General features: G+C 41.5%; 1 protein-coding gene across 1 annotated transcript in view; it reads right to left on the bottom strand.

Annotated features, from left to right (window-relative positions):
• Positions 1-16053, bottom strand: part of BRINP3 (BMP/retinoic acid inducible neural specific 3) — a 226205-nt gene extending 210152 nt beyond the window's left edge. Inside the window, exon 1 of the mRNA XM_064454356.1 lies at positions 15097-16053. The gene's annotated coding sequence lies outside the window, so the exon portion shown is untranslated. The remainder of the gene's footprint in view (positions 1-15096) is intronic.
• Positions 16054-16727: the final 674 nt, after the last annotated feature.

The following is a 16727-nucleotide window of genomic DNA, read 5'->3' as shown; positions in this document are numbered from 1 at the left end:
TTCCTGTTAAAAGTTAGCTCAGCATGAATGAAGAAGACGTGTCAGTCACTGTCAGACAGGCTAGACCTGCTTTTGTATCACAACAGAGTGAAAAATCCACAAATACTCTGCCCCTTTTTCTTCCCACCAATCAGGGAAAAATATATTGCACAGCACTCTCATTCCCCTCCATGATCCTTTTCATAGACTAGGAAGACCCTGGACATAATTACTTTATATCATATGAAGCTAAAAATCATATAATGAGGATTTTAATTTTGATACCTACTGCTGTTATAAAATTGCTAGCTAAGACATAAAGTTCTATGTTTCCTAAATTATCTTTCTAATGAAAAAATCAGGTAATGGTTTAAATTACAAGAGGTAGGAATTTACTTTTTTGGGTACTTATTAACACTAAATTGTTTCAGGCCATTAAACTGTAATGATGACTAATTGAGTCCCTTTTGAATTTAAAATTATAATATTAGGATTGGAAAATTAATTACTTTGTATATGTAGCATCTTCCTAAAACTAGAACAAATGAGTGCTTGAAAAGGAATAGTGAAGAGCCTGCTCTATGCTTGGCTTAATGCTACACCTCATGGCATGTCATAAATTAACCACTGGCAAAACACCTTTAGAGTACCCATACAGTTAGAGAAGAAAATCATCTCCTTGTTTTAAAGATATTAATGTGTGCATTTCTAAGTGATATTTATCCACTTGTCTATAGTGTTCAGTCATTGTAGAATCAGTCTCCATTGCATTCTCATAACACCCTTGAGAAGTAAACTTGTAGCTTGATTTAACAAACAAGGAATGAAGAATGAAAATACCAAGCCTATGATTTCTTTAAGCTGTTAGAGGGACTTAAATGTGTATTTCCTACTAAAATATAATTTAGAAAATTCCAGCCTAAGGAATATTCCTAAGGTTACAGTGTGAAAAATATCTCAAAACTTTAAATACTCAAATTCTGTAATGAATGCAAACATTTTGAAAAGACAGTTACAGGCAAGTGGAAGATACAAAGGTTGTCGTTACAACAGCCATCACAGAACTCCAGGGAGGAACAATCTGAATTAAATTTGTGGTAAAGCACCTGCTGGTTTCAGGGTGGGTTGTGAGAACTGAAAAATAAATGAACACCTGTTAAGTAAGAGAGATGGTAGATTTTAAAGTGAAGAAGACACTTCAAACAGAACTGTATTGTCAACATGCTGCTTCTTTAAAGTGCTAGCTTACAGAACAATTACTAGGTATAGGTGCTCAGCACAATTACTTTCTATTATCCCCACGGTTTTACCCAGCTATCACTTGGAAATGCTAGTAAGTTTTCAGTCCTTCCTCTACTAAAATCTGAGGTTAGACTGAGTTCAAGAAGCATAATGGGCTAAATTCTTCTTAGACATTCATTGTCTCCTCACTGGTGTTAGTGCAGAATGAATTTGACTCAGCATCTTCTGGAAACACCATAGCTAAGTCCTAGCTTTCATGAACATGTGAAGGCTGCTGAAGACTGTTAAAATCCATGCATTTACATCATCTGAGAATATAGTACTGGCAAGTGTAAAACAAATATGGTGGCCACTAGGACAAATTTCATCAAGTTTCAGCTTTGAACAAGAACACAGGAAGTCTGTAGTGATCTTGTTGTGATCCTATTGTAGAGCAAAACCCACCAAATTCAGTCCTCCTATTTCATGTAAATATTTTTTTAATGTTAGAAATAGTATATAATTACATATAGGTAGTTTATGAACTTACTAAGCTACGGTACCCAATATAGTACAAATTGAAGTGTTTGCCTGATTTATGAGTTGAGCTCTCTTGCTTACAGAATATTAATTGATAAATCATGTATACAAAGATACACAGAATAACATAGGGCCAAGCCATATGTGTGGACAGCAATATTCAAGAAAAAGCAAATCCTTCCTAAAATGGAAACTATATAAAATTTTCTCAGGAAAACAAGCAGAGATCTGTAGTAACCTCACTGCATACAATCTTTTTATTTTTTTCTAAGATGTGAGAGTCGTGTAAAACAAATGAACTAGTATGCAGTAGAGATATAGCTAGTAAGTAGATTGCTGCCTACTGGTTCACAAGTGGAGTAACTTTTTGTGAGTCAATAAAGTTGATGTTAGGCATCACCAGTAGCATTTTTGGGCCACATCTACAACTGAGGTTCTCAAGAATCAAAATAAAAAACCTGTACACTAAATGTACAGATATTTTAAATAAGATTGGGGGGGATTTTTTCAGTATTTCTCTCTATTACACAAGTCTGGGAGGTGCTGTGGCTGTGGTCTGAGATATCCTCACCTCTGTTACACATGGAACAATGTCCTTGCAATCTCTGTCAGCATCACAGAAATGAACACAGCCTTGCCTCTGTCCCTGCCTTTTTCTCTTTGCTTCTCACAGAGGTCTCCTTCTGACAGTGGAAATGCAGACAACCAGGATCTCTCTGAAGTCCTTTGATTTTTTTTGCTCACTAGAATACCATGAAAATGCTAAAACATCCCAGTTCTCCATGGAAAGGTGAGAATCCTCTATGATGGAGTAGGATTCTCCTGGCTGTAATTTCCCATAATGATGAAATAAATATTTAAGATTGTTATTCTCAGATAAATCCTTTTGAAGGAAAGTAATAAGTAACTTATCAGAAAACACTATGTTCGTCTCTTCACAAGTATTAAAAACCTTAATGTCTCTAGGATGGTGGATTTTTATGTAAAACACAAAGCCTAGTTTTCTTTTAACTAATCAAAATAATAATTAATAAGTATATATACCTTTAAAAACAGAACAAAAAAAAAACCCCAAAAATCTGAAAACAAATGGGAATACAACAAAGTCTGTCTGCAGGTAGTTAGATTTCAGTAAGATCATAATTTTATAATTTATGAGAGTTTTTGTACTCCATCCCTTCATTCACTTATAAGCCTTAGGGATTTCAAAGCTACTACTTTTGATGAAGTATGATACTAGGTGTAACAGGGTACACTTGATATTTCTTTTAGATTGCATATCATGGAAAAGAGGAATGAAGTGAATTCTTTATTTTCTATTACAAAAAAAATTCTTAGGAATGCTGCCAGTGACTTCAACTATGAATCAATGGCAAGAAGCAACATTTTATTCACTGCAGCTGGAAAGCAGAGAAGCTCACAGAAGGCAAGATAAGTCAGGACCATTTTTTCAAAGGTATTCTGACACTGAAAGATGGAAAGAAATTTTACATAAAGAATAAAGCAGTAGTCTGAGTCTCAGCGATTACTCTTATCTCCTATAAGACCCTGGATTTATCACTTTATGTCTCTCTGCTTTCACTTCCTCATCTGAAGTGCGATGATCATGTTGTCCACGTTCGTAAAGCACTACAAGACCTACTCATAAGAACTCTGTGTTATAATCAGTGATTTTTTTTTCCAGAAGCAATTTTTTCACGATAACAACTTTAAATGAATGAGACCTGTGGAGGCACTTGTCCTTGAAATTGTCACACAGTCCAGTGTAAATGAAACAGCCATGAAGCTGGTGAGGTGTTGTGGAAGAAAAGAGCAGAAAGTGCTGCAATTGGTATCAGCTACAGAGGAAGACGGTATAGCAGATTTCAAAAGACCATCTCATTTGTGCTCTGCTGTCATCCACTACATGGATTCTTTTCTTCAAAGGATGATACCAAAATCCACAGAATACTCTCCCAAGCTGAACTTCCTGCAGGATAGCAAAAGGACTCATGATCTGCAGTGGACTATTCTGTCCTGTGCTCACAGGCAGCTGTTTGACAGTGGTCAGTTTTCACACATTTTGAGAACGACTGGGAGGCTGGTGCAGTAACAAGACAGGCAACATGTATGTTGGTAGAAAAAAGAAACAGAACAGGAGTGTGAGGAGTTGAAGAATGGAGAGCTCTCCCTGCCACCAGAACTGATACACATGAGCTGTAGGGTACAGCTTGTGCCATTACGCAAGAAGCAGAAGGCATCTGGACAGACAAGATATATTTGTCAACAGATGATTTTCAGTGAGGGGGTTGAATCAGCTTGCTCTCTGTTATTCATTGTGAGCTACAGTTACTCCTGCCCTAGCAACTGTCCTCAGCAGAGACTCAAAAGCAGATGTGTCAGCAAATCTGAAAGGAGAAGATATTTCTGTCTAACATCCTTAAGCAAGTTCTACATCCCAGGCTTAAAAGTAAGTGGGGTCCTCATATCAGGTCCTGGTATCTGCTTTGACTACATCCACCTTAAAGCAACACCTTTTCTTTGTTCAAATAGAGTTTCATCCACTGCCAGATTTCAGCTTTCTTCTTTTCTTTCTGTGTGAGACAAGGACAAGACCCCTGTAACTATGTCCCCAAAAGCTGAAACAGGGAACAAACAGGATGTCTGATGTTTTGTTTTATTTTTATTTTTTTGTGTAAAAGCAGTCCTGTTATTTTTCCCTCACAGAACGAGAGCAAAAATCAAATGCACTCACAGAAAGAGAGACCATATGTCAGGCTGACCTCTGCAGCCATCATCAGTTCTGTCTGAAACATGAGAGTTGATTCCTACAGGTTACAGCTACTGCCCATGAAACGTGCCTAGGTGTTTGTTCTGTCCCTGCAGAATTTCACTCTTCCAAGCACCTGTAAGTCTTTAATTGGATGTACCCATGTGCTTCCTACTACATCTCAGTACAGCTAGTGCCAGTCTTATTAGCCCTTGGAGTAGGCATTGACTGTCAGATGTACCGAGGTAATTGTTTTAATGCCTGATATTTGCAAAAGACTTAATTTTTTCCTTTGCTGCCCAGATCATGATGTATAAATTCCCTTAGGCACTTTTTCAATCTGTTAATCTAAGTTTATCCTCTTATGCAAACAGATCCTTATGTGTTTTAGCTGATGACATAGGGCAGCATCCCCAAATTGCTATTTCAGTCTTTCTACCTTAAAAAGTTAATCTGTTCCTAGAGAGAGCACACTGCAGGAAAGAAACTAGCTGTCAGGGACCTGACTGCACTCACCCACCCTGTCTGACTGGGGGCTCCTGAACCTTCAGTCCTTGTCTGGGTGATGCTGGTATGACTGCTTCAGCCCCCACAACAGCACTCGGGCTCCCTGGCTGGACCTTGGGTCTGGCTGCATGCCTCCTTGCCTGGAGGTCACTATGCTCAGGTCCTGGCTCAGATGCAGACACTGTCTGCTTTAGCCCTCATCTGCACTCATGAACCAGAAGGAGCCATGGTCCTTGACTATGTAAAGGCAGAGTGTGTGGTTTATGAGGCACCGGGATGCCTCAGCATGAACTGTGTAGATGTATAACAGAGAGAGAGTGTGTCAGTTCCTCATCTTTAAATGGGGGCTAGTACCTCATTCCTTGGCAGATGACATGCATCAGTCACACAAGGAGCTAAAATCAAGCTAATTTCTGGAAGGGTTGAGCAGGACCTTCCTTTTCACCCATAACTATTAGTCCCTAGACAGTACCCTGGCCTAATTTATCAGCTAAGTATCAGATGGCTATGAAAAGAGCATGCATACTGAGACACAGATAAGCTAGCTATATCCAGTAAACCACATCAGAGTAACAAACAGCTCTTCCCTGTTTAATTTCATCCTTCTTCTAGTTTTAAAACCCAGAGCTGTTTCAGTTGTTGCCATCTAGAATGGGAGGAAGCAGCTTTTTACAGGTTGTACACCAAGGCTTTTGTTCTAGGTTTTCAAGTCTGATGACCAATTAAAATATAACTGATTATTCTTTAATGAAGGAGTCATATCAGACTAAATTGAGATAGGGTGGGAGGAAATTTTGCTCACCAACAGACTATTGAGCTGAAGAAGATTCAGTTTATAGCAAAAGGAGAGTACTTGGAGCAGAGTTGCCTTGAAATATAGCTGTGATTTTACTGTATAACCATTGACAAGTCCCTTAACCTTCTTTAATTATAGTTTCTAATCTGATCTAAAGTTCAGGAAAGAAGGGTATTGTGATGCCTGAATGATTAATGTCTATAGAGTACTTTTAAATTGTTGGATGAGAAAAATATCATAAAATAAAAGGAAAGATGTTCATTCTACTAACAGAGTAGCTGACTATTTTTGTTGCTACCTAAAGTTTCTATTTCTGGAGATTCTGCAACAAATGTTCAGAAAAGTATTGAGAGAAAAGGAATTGTTAGTCTTGGAAAAGAATAAAATTTTCTTTGACACTGTTGAATTGCTAATATTGTTTGTATTATAATGAATAGAAAAAATAATAGTGTATAACTGTTCTCTGGTCTTAAAAAGAAGGCCAAATAAGCAATGAACTCTATTGACTGTAATGAGGGCATATTTACAAAATCCACCTTACAGCCTAGTTTCATGTACTTCCATGCACTCAGATATTACCTAACCTAATCCATGACCCTGTTCATGTTTCAAAATATTACCACAAAAATCATGGGTTTTGATTTCTAAGATTGAAATTTTCAGTTTAGGAATTTTGGCTCTGGTATGAAATACCATCCTGTAATTTTAGCTAAGTGATATCTGATCAAGGATTTGCACTCTTCTTGATTTTATTTTCCATGTGAAAAATGAGTGGTTACAGTTTAGACCAGTATTTAGAAATAATTCCATAAAGAACTAAGGGCATGATGTTTTTCTTTCACTGCATTTTTCTGGATACATTACAATCCAGGGTGATTTTATATATTTTATTTCTTAACATTGATCTCTAATAGAATAGTAATGTTTTTGATTCACTCTTCTGCTTTGTCTTTCAGAATAAAGTGCTCCAGAGCTCATAGCATATTTTACAGCTGATTTCACAGATGAAGAAGCTGTTTTTCAGCTGGTGTAAATGGATGGTTAAAAATCCTTTCAGGTCTCATGCTTCAACCTATTTATGCTAGCAGGGAAAAAAAAAAAAACCAAACCCAAACCTTATACCACTGCTGTTCTCCTGTCACAGATGACTTGTAACGTGTTGTGCAAGTTCCCTGGACAGGACTCAGAGAGAATTCAAGAGACCATGGTTCTACAGCTGATACTACTGTAAACTGTTGTGTGACTTTTCATAAGTCCCTTTGCCGCAACATTTTAAGCCTAGCATTAGTGTATGGGCAGTAGCCAGATCCTCTTAAATGTTCATGTTATAGCTATTAATTTTTTACAGTGAGGGTAGGGACTTTATGGCTGACTGAGCAAAGATTGAAGCTTCAGCAATCCAGTCTGGACCTAATTGCATCTCAGGATGGATAATTCACGAATCTTGATTGTACAAGTAATAATTATGTCATTTGTACTGGGCAGCCTGCTATCTCATATAAATATAACACCAAAGCTTCCTCGCAAGTCCTGATTTTTGACAAATTTAGAATAAATTACATAATTAGAGAGAAAAAAAATCTGTCTGCTAAAAGATGTCTTTCTTGTGAACATCATGGTACCAGGAGAGAAAGTTAAGGCTTTAGAGCCTCATCACAAATTACAATCTTCCAACTGTTTTAATTTAGTCTAAAACCACTTTAGTACAAAATTATCACTATTTCTTTTTGTAGGTCATAGAAAACATCCTAAATTATTAGAAAGGTGCTAAGCTAATACTGAAAAGTTTTAAACTTTCAGCTAGCATCTTTTCAGTGCAAAATAAAAGACACATAGTCTGTTTGTTAGAGATTACAGACCACTGCAGTCTCTCTAAGTATGAGGAACGTAGGTTTTCTTTATTATAGCCTCTTTTTTTTCCTCCAGAAAGACTGAGAAAAAGAAAATGTTCTAGACTTTGCCTAGCCAAGATAAACCAGTATGAAGAAATTAAGCTGTTTTATAAATTAGTACCTTTGAAAAAAGTCTCTTCAACAAATGTGAATCAGTCTAATAAACATATGCTAACAGATAGCTTAAAGGGTACTTAGTAACTTACTAAAGCTTTTTCTGTTTAAGCCAGAGTCAGATTCATATGCCACAGGAGAAGTGATTAAAAAAAGAGAACATCACCAACTAATAGCCATCACCAGCTAATGGCTCTGTGAAATAAATTCATAGCCTCCAGAGGCTGGCAGCAGGATAAGTCCTCACTTGCATAAACATTGCTGTTTTAGATAAACAAGCATCTTCATTAGAAATGTTGGTACAAAACTGAGGAATAAGGTGATTAATCCAAGAAATGCTGAGCATTCTCAAGGAAGAGGTGGGTATCAGCTTTGCCCTGTAGATCAGCTAGCAGTTCAGGATGGAAGAACAGAAGATTGAATGCTGGCATTCTCTTTCCACTGTTTTAAATCTTTCCTATAAGCAAAGAGAAGTGCTAATATGATCACTTTCAAGATGTTAAAGTACACATATATCTATCAACTACATGTATGTAAAACTTCATGTTCAAAATTCAGCAATTCTAGCTTTTAGGGCTGCACATTAAGTACAAAACAGACAAAAAATATTATTAAATATATAATTTGTTGTAATAAATATGTTCTGTCTGTCCTCTAAACTGCTAATGAATAAGGGTCAATAATGTTTTAGGGGAAAAATAGCTAATTAAAAATATACTCTTGGGCTGCCACCTCAATCCACAATACCATTTTTCAGCATGCAGCAGTATTTTTCACCAGTGATGTTAAGCCTCCTTAAAAATAGAGATTTCAAATAGAGAAAGAAAAAAAAAAAAGATTAAGAAGAAATGTATTTATAATGGATTTTAATAATCCCATTTGACTTCGAAGTGGTCATCCATGTTCTGCTAACCAGGTGTTTTTGTATTATAAGTACTGAAAGAGTTGAAATAGCTCTATAGAGTTCTCAGGAGTCATGAATAATATGGGATTAAAGATAGAGAGTAGTGTTCTGATTCCCCAGATTTAAGTCCTTTACTTGGCAAAGTATAATAAATACGTTAGAAACCACTTTTCTCATTAATCAAGTGCTGGTAGATGTGGCAGTGAAGGTGTTACTGCAAATTAGCAGAATTTTCTAATCACCATTAATGTGACTGCTACAGCAAAGGTATCTGACTGACAAGCCTTAGGATCTCACCTCATTGTAAGAGAAACCACTACAGCTTAATAGTTTTAATTTAGCTAACAGTATATATTGTCTGGTCAATCTTCTTTTGAAGGTGGAATAAAATCTGTGGCCTTTGTGAAAGGCTCATTTGTTAAACATGAAAAGCTTTGAGATGGCAGAGAGTGTCCTTTCCTCTTGTCAGATCGTTATTTTGTGGCACATAGAGCAAGTGGACACTTTCAATTGAAGATGGGAAAAAGACTGTGCTAAATAATCGATCACGCGGTATGGGCCAGGGCAAAAGAGTAATTATACATACCATGTGTATGGATGGATATGTGTAGTGTATATCATACATATTTACATCTATGTATGCATATGTATATACAAACTATGTTTATGTATGCACACCTTCTGTGGTACATATAATTGATTCATTTCAGAGCCAGAAGACCAAATTATTCACATTACAGTTTTCAGCAGTATGATGACTTAGTGGCAAGATACTGAACACCTGCAGCTCAGCAGGGCACTTCAGAAAACGGAGGTCTCTTAATGTTCGTCAAATTCATATAGAAAAATGTAGATTTATCAATGATGATAGAGTACTGAGACCTAAACTAACATAAGACCTTCAGTTCTTTAGTATTTTAATGATATTTGACTCAAGATACACAAAGCCTTACACTGCTCAGTATGCAGCATGTAACTTCATGATGCTCACTTTTTGTTTTGTCTAAATCTGATGTTCATTATTATCTTGGAAATTGATCTTGTTTCCAGTGAAGTCAGTACCAATGCTCTGATCTCCTTTAATTGTGCAAGATCAGGCCCTCACTGAACAGCAGACATATTGAACAACAGGAAAGCAATGCTACAAAGAGAATGGGGTTGTAATTTTATTTTTAAAAAATGTTCTTTCTTATGAGGGTATAGGATGGGATCAAGAAGAGTAAGATAACTTTCCCATAAAATGACTAGCTGTAAGTTACTACCTCCAGCTGTTACAAAACAGGACAGATTTCTTCTATGCAACCTTTCTGAAGGAGCATTTTGGCTCTTTGTCAAAATGTGTTTCTGGTGATTTTGCTCCTATGGTTTCAGGAGAGAAAAAAAAATCCATTATGATTAAACACAATACTTCTGACTTTGAGGAGAGACGAAGCTTTGGGAGGAATAAGAAAGGGCTGCACTAGGCATACATGACAGCTATAAAACACTTAATGTTTCCAGAAAGTGTCATCTAATACTTCCCACCACTCCATTTTTCTTCTAAGCAAAAACTTAGGTAAATTGATTGTTCTTCCAAATGTCCATTTAGATTTTCAAAAATTGCTGAAGAAGCAAACCTGCTGGTAAAAAGAGTTTTATTTTGTTTTCAATGAATGTTGTATCTCAAGCAAGAAATTTCTTAGACCAATCACAGTCAGATATGATTACCCAATTTCAAATTGATCCAAATAAAGTAAAAATTTTTTAGTCCCATAAATCATGGTCTCTACCTGGGATTGAGAGGAGTGAAAAGTCACTGAAATCTTTGTGACTAGAGAAATAACTTTTCAGATACACCTTGGTGTAAATAATGAGTAGACTTCTGTAATTAATTCTTCACAATAGCATTCAGACAGTAGTAGGAAAGATGGGAAAGAATAAGATAGGATGATTACATCACTCGAAGATTCTCAGGTTGTTTTGTTGGCTTGTACAAATGCTGCCTTCTGCAGTGAGATCTGTAAAACATTCAGCTGCTTGTTTTCATGTTTCTTATTTAACGTTTTCACTCACAGTGTTTCAGCATTTCATGAACAAGCACCCTAAACACAGCAACTCTGGTGAACTCAGTGTCTGTTGGAGAGGTTAGCTCTCACTGGATGTGTATCACCTTACTGAATATATAACAGATTTTTTTTTCTCCCCCATTTAAATTATTTACATGATTTAGAGAGAAAAATTTTGAAGGCAAAAATTTGTAGACCATTTCTTTATGGAACTCTGATAATTATAGAGAACTGTCACAGTATCTAATATTACGGTTCTGTTGTTATGCTTAGATACAGAAAGGAAGAGATACAAGTCAAATGTTTCTATTCTCAGGGCTAGGTCTTATGATAGAGCACCTAATTAAAATGAGTAATTCCGTGTACGGTTGGAGTTGAGCATTGACAGCAGTCTGTAAAGTCTGATATCTAAATGGATTGCTCCTTCAAAGTTATTTTTTATAACTTGTAAATCTAAGTAGGGATACTCTAGCTTTATCTCTGTATACTTAATGTGTCAGAGTCACTCATCTTCGAAAATACAGACTATAAGGTTTTGACTTAATTTCTTTTTATAGCATTATTTTCTGATGTCATCATTAAAAAAATTTAGACTTGGGCTTTTCTTGGAAAGAAGTTTTTTTGTTTCTTCTGTCAGACTTGCTTGTCAGATGTTTTTGAATTATTCTATATATTTTTTTCAAAATCAGGTCTACCTCATATTGGCCTTCATTTGATACAGATCCATGACTGATTTTGATGTTACAATAGAATGTCCTTCACTTATCGCATACATTACATTTTTCTGCCCGTCATAAATTTACATGCATACACCTGCTTAATCTCTAAAAGAAATCTTTACAACTTGAAACTGATGTAACCTTTAAAAAAAATTCCCAGACAGTAAATCATACCACATTCCACTTTCTTCCCACTCTCTGTGCTATGCAATTTAACGCTTAATGAAAAGTACACAGAAAATGCACTCGAATTTGGAAGTGGACCACAATGCATATTGCTGTTAACAAAGCCCTTACCGTTTTTAATGCATTATGGTCTTTAAGTGACACAGAAATTGTAGGCCAAAAAATCATGTGTCCTGTCTTCCTATATACTGTGGCAGTTTATACCCTATTTTGTTTACCTGCCTTTTTACACCATGCCACATACAGTTCATGCTTCTGATGCCTAGGATTGGCTAGTGCATCTATGAGGCTCACACAGGACTCACACTTGGAGCACCCTGCAACCCTTGATTAACTCTATAATCGAGCCTCCCTCCCTCCCCACTGCAGGCAGCCTTGGCAAGCCCGCACCACACAGATGGGTAGCTTCTGGGCTAGAGCGGTGCAGGCACCCACTTCCTTCGAGGTCTGATTTCTCTTTCCCCTTACAAAACGGCAGGCAAGGCAGTAGAAGCTGCCAGCTACCCTCTCCTCCTGAGGCTGGTGGGACGTTGGGGGTCCCAGCACTGCTGCCTGGCTGCAGGAGCTCACTCCACCCGGAGCCCCTCCTGCTGCTGTGGGCAGCAGGGCACAGCCCCTGGTCCCCCACTCCTCCCTTCCTTCCCCCAGCACCACACCTAGGGACACCCACAACCTGAAGGGGCCCACTAGAGTCAAGTCTGGGGGGATGACCAGGCCGGCTGAAGGTTGCCATGCATCTTTAAAGATGTCTCCTCTGCCAGAGCCCCCTCCCTGGGTGTCCACCTGCCACTGCCAATATTTGAAATTAGGAAATTAACTCCCAGACAAATGGGAATCCCAAATCTACCCAGCTCCAAGGGAGGTAAAGGCAGCAGAGGAGGTGGAGGTAATCCTCGATGGTGAAACCAGACACAAAGAAGCAGAGAGGCTGCACATCTAAGTGAAGACAGCTGTCTGGGATCATTCCCTCGGCAATGGGCCACAGATTTTGGGAGGTATTTACACACTACCAGCCTTTTCTTCAAAAAGCAAAAGAACCAACCAAAGCAAAGCAAAAAAACCACCAGGCTGCTCCTGGCATTCCTATTTTTTTCTAAGTCATCCAGCCCAATATGAGTAGAGGGTATCCTCTGGTCTGGGAGTGCTGAATGCTGGAAATAAACCATCCCGGCTAATAGGAATCTTCTCTATTAAGCATACCTCATGCTCCCTTGTTACAATCACCCATTAAGCCTACATTAATTGCATTGATTTATTTGATGTTTGTATGCAAAGGGTTTCATGTGCCGTGTCCCCTCGCCACCTTCTGCTGAGTATAGAAACACCACCCGGTCCAACCTGTGTCAGTTTTACTGCCCAGGCACCGTTTTACTGCCATCCATCAGTGACTGTGATCTAAACAACTCCAATGCCCTCATCCTGCGTCCTACCGTCTTCCACCCCATCGGCACAAAGGGAATATAGAGTGCTCTTAAACCCAGGAAATATTCTGCTGATGGGCACATAAATCTCTTCTGCAGAGTGCTATTATTTAACTAGCGCAGCAAGGTAATGCTCACTGTGTGAGCTATTCCCACAGCGAGTTAATCCCTCAGGACATCTTGGGGGTTTTTTCCCCAAGGTTTTAAACAAACAAACAGACGCCCCAAAAAAACAACAACAAAAGGATTAAAAATCAGGTAGAGCTTTTGAAACCCACTTACCTAGGTAATCCTCTATACCTAGGAAGGGAAGGGGCTATGACTGCACGGAAACTTTCCTAAGCAGCTGGTGCGGGAGGATCCCAGAAGCAGCACCAGCCTCAGAGGCGGGTAATTCAGGACAAATGGTTGGGATGTGGTTGATTACCCCAGTCCGGGACGAAGAGGCCGGGGCAGGAGGGGGTGTTTGCGGGGTGGGGTGGGGGGCGAGGGGAGGTGTTTGCGGGGGTTGGGAAGGCAGGTCGGCAATGACGGTAATGGGAAAACCTCCACGAAGGGAGACTCCGGAGGAAGATGCTTAGCTGTAAGGAATGGAGTAGACATAGGGGTTTCGAGCTGCTGAGAGAAGAAAGGAGCTGGAGGAAGGATTAATTTGGGATCCTACGTTTGAAGGGCTTTTTCACACACACCTGTTTCCCGACATCAGCTAGCAATTTGGAGGAGAGGGAGGAGCACGGTATTGAAGGGGGCATTGATCTCTTCTCTGCTTGCCACTAGGCAATAAATACAAATCTCGTGTCTTTCTCACTGGCATCTCTACCTGCTTGCAAGCCTTTAGCACCTTCCCTGTGATCTCTGCGTGAACTGCTTTGGAGACATGACTGCACTCACACACACACTTATCCTGCACATCAAATGACAGTTAAATGCAGCCCAGTCAATAACTCCCCGTGAGAAGTAACATGTTCCCTCCCTACCTTCTGCTATTGAACGTGGGTGGATCTCTGCTGCTAATCAGAGACACAGAAATACTGGAAGTATTAACCACAAATAGCACTCTGAAGGCATTTGTCCTTTTTATAACGAAAAGTGTTTATTTCCCTTGGTCCTCTTCTCTATTTTTCTTTCAAAGAAGCCCCTGCTTAATTCAAAAGACACTACACTTCAAAACGCGGCAGGTAGATTTATATATGAGCGGACGTTTTGTGAAGATGACGCCTCGCTCCTCAGGCCAAGAAAAATAGAGGTATTCCCGAAAACAGCAATAAATTAAATCAGGAGGTGCAACGGGATCCAGAAATGCGGGAAGGGCGTGAAGGGAGGGCAGGCAGCGGCGGGCAGGAGGCAGCTGCAGCCGCACACGCTCTCCCCGCGCCGGCCGCAGCCCGCCCAGCCTCCCCTGCCCTGGCACCTTCCAGCACCAGCCACAGGACAGATTTAATTAGCTCTGGAAATTCTTTCCTGTCCCTTCTGGAGAATAATTCCCCACCCCCACTCCAATCCAAGCTTCTTCAGGAGATCAGAAAGAGTAATGAAGTTTTTTCCACCTTATCTCCCCATGCAGGCTTCCAGACACTCCTTCAGACCCTCTCCCGACTCCCTTAACCACCAGTGATTTCTGGCCACGGTGAGAAACACTGAGCCCCTCCAGCATCCGTTCGAGCAGCTGTATCTGCAAGGGTTAAACTAGAGAATGTAGCAGGTACAGTGCCGGATGAAAACATGAATAAAATGTGATGAATAGGCAGTGGAATAGTAAAGATTCCGCGCGTGAGACTGCGGTGCTGATTGCAACTTAGTGCCGGGAGCGGTGACTCCCATACAGAATGGATGTGGGCTAACAGGCTTGGTGCTTCCCAATTTCTTCGAGCTCAGAAAGTGGAGTCAGCCACGCTACTGAAAGGTTCAGAAGGAAGGCGAGACAATTGAGACGTTGTTTTTTTTAATTTTCTTTTTCTTTTTTTTTTTAAGTAACCTTTTTGTTGAAAACAAGCAATCTGAGCGTGAAATAAAACCTACTTACCGGGTGAAATTGCAGGAAGCGAAGCGGCTGTGAGCAAAATGCATTCCGACTCCAAGCATATAGTCCATATTCTTCGGCTTCAAGCTAGAGGAGGAGGGCTTTGCATGGTGGTGGGACTTTGGAAACCATCAGCAGTTCTGCGTGGCACAGCAGCAAGTATAACAAACCATTCACACCGTGCGTGCCTCTGTGTGTGTGTGTTGGGGAGAGAGAGGCTCAAGACCCAAAGGAATGGGGGGGGAGGGGGGTAAGGGAGGAAGGAGGAGGGAGGGAGGGAATGAAATGAAATCTGAATAGCAAGAGGAATTGCGGGGAGGGATAGGTTTTTCTGGGGCTGGGGTGGGTTTTTTGGCGGTGATGGTAGTGGTCTTCAAGGAAAGAATAACAAATTGTGGGAATCTCAACAGCGGGCAAGAGGAGTGGGGTTTTGCCAAGCTAGGTGGAGCAAAGACAAGACTGCACCGAGCCGCGGGCGGCTGCAGCAAGCCGAGGCGGTCCGGATCGAGGAGAGGGAGGCTTTCATCCCGCCAGCTGCGGCAGCGGGGCGGGCCGGGGCGCGGGGCGGGGGGGACACCCACCTGGTCCCGGGGCTGAGCGCCCCGCAGAGCTCCCCGCGCCGGGGTTAGGATTTGCAGGACTTCGACTATCTCCCTCGGGAAGGCAGGGAGGAAGGGAGGGAGAGGGGGAGGCAGCCGCCTGCGCGGCGGGGCGTGAGGAGCTGCGGGAGCCAGCTCTGCCCTTTCTCCGGGGGGGAACGACACACGGGTGGGGTGGGGGGCGCGGCACGGCCGAGTGCAGCCCGCGGGGCTGGGGGCACAGGCGGGGGTCACGGCACGGCGCAGCCGGGGGGCCGGGCGGGCCGGAGCGGCGGGGCGCAGCCCGCGGGCCGGCTCCTGGGTGGCGCGGCACCCGCTCCTCCTCCTCTTCCTCCTCCTTCTCCACCCGCAATCTAGCGATCCACAGCGGCGTTATCGACCGGTAAGGGGACCCCTGCTCCAGCTTCTCCCCCTACCCTTAGCTTCTCCCCCTACCCTTAGCCAAGCCTTTGTTTCAGGTCCCCTTTTTTTTCTTTTTTTTTTTTTTTACGCAGACAGGTTCCCCAGAGCTGGCTCTCCCCGCCGCAGTCCGCCTGCCTGGCCGTGGCCGCCGCATCCTCCCCGTCCCGCCGGGCCCCGCTCTCCGGTCCCGGCAGGGAAAGGCGGCGGTGGCGGCCCTGGCGCGGGGAACCGGCTGCCCGGAGCGCGGCGGGGAGGCGGACATCGCGGCGATAAACGTTTGTGAGGTGGGGGAGAGGGATGGGCGGAAATGTTCCTGCTAATCATCCGTGCTCCCCTCCCTGCCCTGGGTAAACTAAGCATTCCCCCTTCATCCTCGCCTTCCCGGTGCTTCTGGGCTTTCTGTATGGAAATCACGAGCTGGCTCGGTGGAAAAATCTCCCTTTTCCTCGCATAGTGGTTCCAGAGTGTGTGCTGAATTTCAAGGTGTGTGTGGGAGGGAGAGGCAGCGCCAGCAGTTAAGGAGCTTGGTGTTCCCCCCGACACCCCCCCCGGTCCCTCTCCTACATGTGTGCTGTAAGCAGACACGCACGTTTATGGCTAATAAAAACGTATTTCCCTATGAGAGCCTGGTAT

Source organism: Phalacrocorax carbo, chromosome 6 (assembly GCF_963921805.1).
Source record: "Phalacrocorax carbo chromosome 6, bPhaCar2.1, whole genome shotgun sequence".
NCBI classification, from domain to species: Eukaryota; Metazoa; Chordata; class Aves; order Suliformes; family Phalacrocoracidae; genus Phalacrocorax; species Phalacrocorax carbo.
Note: the sequence above shows the minus strand (reverse complement) of the source record. Positions and strands in the feature narration are given on the sequence as shown.